Source organism: Belonocnema kinseyi, chromosome 10, assembly GCF_010883055.1.
Source record: "Belonocnema kinseyi isolate 2016_QV_RU_SX_M_011 chromosome 10, B_treatae_v1, whole genome shotgun sequence".
Lineage (NCBI taxonomy): Eukaryota > Metazoa > Arthropoda > Insecta > Hymenoptera > Cynipidae > Belonocnema > Belonocnema kinseyi.
Genome location: NC_046666.1, coordinates 49904593 through 49911252, shown reverse-complemented (window position 1 = coordinate 49911252; position 6660 = coordinate 49904593). Strand labels below are relative to the sequence as shown.

The 6660-nt window shown below is 29.4% G+C and overlaps 1 long non-coding RNA gene across 1 annotated transcript in view; it reads left to right on the top strand.

The window, feature by feature from the left end:
* Positions 1 to 6660, top strand: part of LOC117182060 — a 427109-nt gene that overhangs the window by 303385 nt on the left and 117064 nt on the right. The window contains exon 4 of the long non-coding RNA XR_004468259.1: positions 4747 to 4779. This is a non-coding gene — a long non-coding RNA (uncharacterized LOC117182060). The remainder of the gene's footprint in view (positions 1 to 4746; positions 4780 to 6660) is intronic.

Below are 6660 nucleotides of genomic sequence, written 5' to 3'. Positions count from 1 at the left end.
TAACGACTTCGTGAGGTTCTTCGCTTGGGGTGATTGCTAGAGAGATTGATCAGCAACCTGGGTCGGTGCAGTGTTGCGGAACGAACGTGTTATTTACTTAAACAGCACGAGAATTCTGGATCAATCTGAAAAATCTCTATCCCTTCCACACACTACTGCTTTCCCCTGCCGAGTGAGTCACGCCTACCTCGAAAAGGAAATGGCTTAATGGTGTAATAGTAATAATAATAATATTTTTGCATTGAAAATTCGACTATTTTCGTTAAGAAATTTATTTCTTTTTTTGAAAATTTAACTATATTGTTCAAAATTTGTTTTTTTGTTATTGAAAATAACCTTTTTTAACTGAAAAATAAACATTCTATTTTTAGTTGAAAATGGGTATTTTTTAGTTGAAAATTAAACTACTGCATTAAAGGTTGTATTACTTTATTAAAAATTTGATTTTCTGATTAGAGGCTTCTTGATTTAAGTTGAAAAATCATTTGGAAGATAATTTAACTGTTTTCTTGAAAATTTGTTGTATCTTGTGTTTGGTATTAACTTTATTAAACCAAAATTTAACTTTTCCATTTTTTATTTAAAATTAATCATTTTTGTTGATAGTCTTTTTTGTATTAAAAATCGAATTTTTTTAAAAATAATTTCTTTTTTTTTTAAATTTACTTACATATTTTGTTCAAAATTCGTGTTTTTTTCTTGAAAATAACGTTTTTTAATTGAAAAATGAAGTATTCCATTTTCAGGAAAAATGGATATTTTTAGTTGAAAATTAAACTACTGCATTAAAGGTTGAATTGCTTTATTAAAAATTTAGTTTTCTGGTTAAAGGTTTCGCGATTTAAGTTGAAAATGGTTTATCAGGTAATTTAACTATTTTCTTAAAAATTTGTTTCTTTTTGTAGAAAATTTAGATGCTTGCTTGAAAAACCATCTGGTTGAAAATTCAACTACTTTTTTGAAAACTAAATTCTTCGGTTAAAAATTAAACTTTTTTAAAAAGAATTACACTAATTGTTTACGGACCAATTTTTTAAAATTTAAATTTCATTAGTTTAAACTGTAAATTTAACAATTATATTTTTGATAGTATCTTTTTCAGTTGACAGTTCTACTATTCGGTTGAAAATTGATGTATTTTGTTGAAAATTCATCATTCATTATTTGGTTGATAATGCATTATTTTATTTAAAATGTTTATCTCTTTGGTTGGCTTTTATTCTTGTTCAAATATTTATTTTATAAATTAAAATTGTAACTATTATATTTATTTAAAATATATATCTTTTAGTTGAAAACATAACTATTTTATTGAAAATTCATCTCTTTGGTTGAAAATTCATTTCTTTGGTAGGAAATTCCACTATTTTCTTAAAAATCAATTCTTCTGTTTGTTGAAAATTGATTTTTGATCTGAAAGTTTATCTATTCCATTTTTGGTTGAAAATGGATACTTTTCAGTTAAAAATTGAACTGCTTAAAAAAATGTATCTTCTTTAGTTGAAAATTCAATTACTTTTTAATAATTCATTTTTTAATTTGTGTTTTTCGGTAGAAAATTATTCTTATTGGTTGAAATTTCAACTTTTTGGTTAAAAAAAAATCTATGGTATTGAAATTCTGTTATTCAGATTCCAGAGTACAGTCGAATCCGGAAATAACGCCGATTTTAGGCCTGTGGTAAGGGGGCGGGGCAAACCCGATAGAGTGCCGCTTCAGATGGTAAACGCTCTTGTCAGTTCACGTATGTGTGAGCTAACAAAATTTTAGGAAAAATTGTAACAGAAACTTAGGAATTTTAGGAAAAATTTGAGTCAGTTTGAAAGATAAATTATATATATTTAAGAAAAAAAATTTAATAAACAAATACATTATCCTGAAGCTGCAGCCTTATTAAAAGAATAAAAGTATTGAGAAATTATCATGAAGTTCCCAATTTGAAGTTTCCAACTGAAAGGACTGGCAATGAAAAAAAAACAAATATTTCGGCAGAAAAGAGGCTGATTAATGCAATTGTTTACTCAATTTGTTAATAATATTAACAATAAAGATGCGAAGAAGAGATGTCATCATTATATTGTTTTTGTCCAAATCTCTTGCAATATATAACTTAAAAATACGTAAAATTATGGAAAATAATGAAAAATATTCTTTCAACAAACAATTTGTTTGTAAAATTTTTTTGTTTTTTATAGAATATTTTTAATTCTTTAATTAATGTGACTCTATGAAACTTAGGTGATTTCTAAAATTCTTATATTATTGACGAGCACCGGGAACGTCAAATAGAAAAATAGCCATTTTTTTAAAATATATATTTAATTGTAAAAAATTGAAAGGCTATTTTAAAAATCAGGCTCGACGACTCTCTTGGAAATTTTATCAGGTTTTTTTTTTTCATTTTTTGTCAGTCCATTTCGGTCAATATTTGTGGGCTGTACGTTATTTTCAACCAAAAAAGTCAATTTTTCCCCACTGTCTTATTGTCGGTAAACATTTTTTTGCTGAATGTGCTTCATATTAATGTAGAAATGACATTATATTACAAAAATAATTTAAAAGTTTATAGTAACCAATTTTATAAACAATTCTTGTCGCAAAATATTAAAATTTGAGATAAACAAATTCAAATTTTGGTCCTTTCGCATAGAAAATAATTTTTTTTTTCACTGGAAATGTTTTAAATTATTGGACAAATGACTGCTAGTCACACAAATCTGAACACTAATCTGAACACAAATCTGAATATTTAAAAACCCCGATTTTTTCCGAGTGAAAATGCCAAAATTTGGAATTTCTTTATCTAAATTATTTATAAACATTTAAGTTGTTATATTTGAATTAATATTATCAAAGATACATTTTTTTAGGAATTTCCGTAGCCATTCTAGCGATTAAAGAAAATTAAAATTGGATAAAACCTTAAATATGAATATTTTTCCACGAGAATTATTTATAACAATGCTTATTGTTAGGCATTATTGTTAACTTCTTAAATATTTATGTGAATAGCAGTCATTCGTCCAGCAGCTTAAACATTACAAATTGTTTCTAAAAATTAAAATTGTTATATTTGATCAAATATTAATAAATTTTTTTTATTTTAAGGAACACCTGAAGTCATTTTAGCGATTGAAGGAAAATATAATTTGAAAAAATTTCAAATTTTAATATTTTTCCACAAGATTTGTTTATAACAATGGTTATTATAAACTTTTAAATTAGATTTTTAATTAAATGTCATTCCTACATTAATATCAAGCACATTAAACAAGAAGACAATTTTTTTACCGATAATAAAACAATTTGCTAATTTGTTCATAAAATTTTTTATAACAAACAAATGGAATAATTTAACAAAAGATTTGTATTTTATGAGCATGTGAGCATTTAATTAGGAAAATATAAAGTTTACCTCATCAGTTATTAAAGCGTGAAAAATTTTTATGTAAAAAATTCAGTTTTTCCATACTTTAAGTGAAAAAATGATTAATAAAAAAACAGAGGAGACAAAAATTCGTATCACCAAGCTCTTCAGAATTTAATGAACTTTAATTTTTTTAATTCAAAATCGGACCAAAATTAAAGGCTCTGGAAATTTTTAAACGAAAAAAAGTGAATTTCCTCCAACTGTGCGGCGCGGCATCAATTCTCGGAAGGGGTATATCCAGTAGCGTTATATCCGAGTTTTACTGTAATCCTATGCAATCAGGAATAATCTTAGGTAATCCAAAGTAATTATCTATATATATAGGTAATCCAGGGTAATCCGATATAATCCGGAGTAATTCACCTCCGCTGAACCGCATTTTTTAAGGTTGGTTCCCCCTCGTACCTCATATCGGGCATCGCTGCTTATACATAAGACACAAAAAAGAAAAAAAACGAGTGTTATGTCTGAGGTCTGATGCCGAAGGCCTGAGCCTCACAGGCAAGCGCGCTTCATTTCGCGTCCACTTTGTATGCAGACCACCCTCTTTCTTCCCGTGTACGTATAGACGTAACTACACAAGACGAGGCAAGAATCACCATCGCCCCCCCCCCCATCCCTATCTCACCATTTCGAACCCTTGCCGATCTTTTCAAGACTTGCTTCTTCCTTTGTTTTAATCTCAAGTCTGTTACGGATCCAGAGCAGTTTCCCGCTTATTATTCTACCTCCTGGGCGTCGATCTCATCGCGCTAATTTCCCCTTGAAGATCCAGGACCTTCCCTTATATCCAAGTTTAATCGGGATACGGGATTAACATCCCAGCTGGGGGAATTCAAGGGGGAATCTTCTGCCTTGGTTGAAGTTATGAACTAAAAGAAAAATGGTGGTTTTGGTTTGTTTCTAGACGTGAACTATAGCCTTGGGAAGTGCGCATGATTAAAACATGAAGGAATTTCCATTTTCGTGATGGTGGTGAAGATTATGGCACTGGTCATTATTCCAGCACCGGTTTTAGGTGTCAGAATGATGAGTAGTTGGAGAAGCAGGGTTGGTTGAGTCCTTAACAAATGCTCAGATTGCGAACCACCTGGTGAACCCCACCTCCTCATAGGTATAGCTGACCTGACAACCTCATTACCCGCATTATGTATCCCATTCAAGCATGAAAGGGTCCTGATAACAACATAAAATAAGATTAAACGAAGGCCAAGAGCAAAGAAACTCTTTACGAAGCAGATGAAATTTGTGCTAATTGTTAAGATTGTGATTAATCTGTAGACTTTATCTCATTAGTGAAATTTTTCTGTTTTCAGATTCCAACCGAAGAGATGATCCCTCAAAAGTGCGTAAGTAAAACAATGTTTTGAGTTTAAGATAGTATCTTGTTAATTGGAAACTAGAGTATGTGTCCTGTGTGGACCCTTAGCGATTGTCCATAAACTGCGTTACCACTTTAGTGGGGGGGGGGGGGGGGGGGGGGGGGGTCTAAAAATACGGTTGGTAATGGGTAGGGCGTGGAGGCCCCGGTGAAAGTAACGTTAAACGTATATTACGTATATTAACGTATATACCTTTTAGAATTTAGAAAAAAAATATTTCTGAAAGTAGGGACAAGTGGGGTATGGTGCCGGTGCGGGGCAATGGTGACTTACAAATAACTCTCGAGTTTTCGAATTTTCATATTAGTTTTTTTTTACGATAAATAGATTTCTTTAATACCAAAAAAAACTGTTTTACGTAAAAAACTAATATGAAATTTAAAAAACACTAGCGTTATATATGTTAGTCTCCGTGCTCCACACCAGCATGGATCCATACCCCACTTTCTCATACATAAAAGTTTTTAGTACGTTTCCAAATAATGAACGATTTGGTCTTTTTGTTGGAAATTTTTCGGTTTTAGTAGAAAATTCAACTTTTTTGTTGTGAATTCTTGAATTTTATAAAAAAATTCGTGTTTCTTGATAGTGAATTAATCTTCTTGTATAAAAATTCATCTTTTCTAGTAAACTTCAACTTTTTGGTTACGAGAACTCTTAAATTTGGCTGAAAATTCGTTGTTATTTGTATTAAATTAATCTTTTTGTTTAAATTCTTATTTTTTTAGTTGAAGATTCAACTTTTTGCGTAAGAAATCTTAAATTTGGTTAAAAATTCTTTTTTTCTCTAGAAAATTAATCTTTGAGTTTCAAAATTCATCTTTTTGGTTCAAAATTTCAAAACTAGGTTTTAAAGTTGAACTGCTTTCTTAAAAATTAAAAAATAAGATTTTTCTCTTCTTTCTTTCTTAAAAATTCAACTTTTTGGTGGAGAATTCTTGAATTTGTTTGCAAATTCATTTTTTTTTGTGTAGTAAATTAATTATTTTAATTTCATCTTATTTAGTTGAGACTCCAACTTTTTGGTTGAGAATTCTGGAATTGTGTTCAAAATTATATTTTTTTTGTATAAAATTATTCGTTTAATTTTATTAATTTTTTTGGTAGCAAATTAATCATTTTGTTTTGAAGTTGAACTAATTTCTCAGAATTAAAAAAAAATGGTTTTTTCGTTCTTTCTAAACAATTTTCTTAAAAATGAATTTTTTGGTTGACGATTCAGAATTCATCTTTTTGGTTGGAAATTGAACTGTGTTCGTTGAAAATTCCTTTTTTTTGTTGCAAAATTACTTTGATAATTGAAAATTTACCGATTCCATTTTCGTATAGAAATTTTTTTTTTATTTAATCAAAAATTTTTTTTATTGAAAGTTTACCTATTCCATTTTCGGTTCAAAACGTACCTTTCTTAGTTTAAAGTTAAAAAATGCCAGGATTAACTGTCATATAAAATTCTATTAGGCACATTTCAACACTTACCCTGAAAATCACTTTTTCATTTTAATTCTTGACTTATTACACACTCGCTAGGCGGAGAGAATTTTCAAGAGATTAATTCACGGAAACGCATGATTTGAGAGCTACAACATATATGTGCATTAAAATCTCGGACTCTATGATCTAAAAGCATAGAATTCGAGACCCTAGAGAAAAGGGGCGTGGCCTCAGGCCTGAAACTTCGAAACCTATACTTTAAAAGCAAGGGTTCCGAGATCTTAGTTCTGGCGACAAAGCGTGATAAAATCAAGGAACAGTGCCGTGAATAAATCTTCCGAAATTTATCTCAGTGTGTAATAAAAAAAAGTCGCTATAAACGTAAAATCGGGTTTTATCTAAATTCTACGTTAT